Source organism: Orycteropus afer, unplaced genomic scaffold (genome assembly GCF_000298275.1).
Source record: "Orycteropus afer afer isolate SDZICR_OR568_19922 unplaced genomic scaffold, OryAfe1.0 scaffold01425, whole genome shotgun sequence".
Classification (NCBI taxonomy): domain Eukaryota; kingdom Metazoa; phylum Chordata; class Mammalia; order Tubulidentata; family Orycteropodidae; genus Orycteropus; species Orycteropus afer.
The window spans coordinates 11,077-11,814 of NW_006923012.1; the positions used below are offsets into that span (position 1 = coordinate 11,077).

The following is a 738-nucleotide window of genomic DNA, read 5'->3' on the forward strand; positions in this document are numbered from 1 at the left end:
ACCAAAGGAGTAGCTATTCTCAATACCTCTGTTGCTCCTATGATGAATCCATTCATATACACCCTGAGGAACCAGCAAGTGAAGCAAGCTTTTAAGGACACGATCCAAAAGGTTGTATTTTTCACCAGTAAATCAAAGTATTAGTAATGTTAAAAAAAATAGATGCTGCCAATGCCTTCCATAATGCATATCTCTAAAAGCTCTGTTTCCTTCACTATAGTTATATATGATCTTTCCTTTTTTTAATTTACATATTAACATATCTGCCAAATTTGCACTCAATAAATTTGATAAAGCTGATTTTTGCTACAAAATTTTCTGTAAACATAAATATTTTATTCAGAGATATCTGTTTGAAATAAAATTGATGTTTTCATGCTGTATATGCAACTCCACCCTTAGAAGACAAGTACACAGTAGTTTTACATTCTATTATGATAAATTACTTACAATATTCACTGTAAAGGCCTTTTGTATTATGTTTGTGATGAACTTTTATAAATCTTACAAAAACTCAGTTTGTATTGTTATTTTACTTTTTTTTTCCCTCAGAGGTTCCAATTATAGCTATTTGTTGCTTCATGTACATGACACATTCTGTGAAATAGGATGTTATGTGATTTGGATGTGTGCAAACACCATATTAAACGTAGTAGCGCAAGAGAGAGCTAGCAGGGAGGCAGTAGAGCATATTCAGCCCTGACCACTATTCTGAGCCTGAGCAGCAGGAGTGGATGA

The 738-nt window shown here is 33.2% G+C and overlaps 1 pseudogene; it reads left to right on the plus strand.

The window, feature by feature from the left end:
• The window catches only part of LOC103213226, a 9,834-nt pseudogene extending 9,690 nt beyond the window's left edge, over positions 1 to 144 (plus strand).
• Positions 145 to 738: the final 594 nt, after the last annotated feature.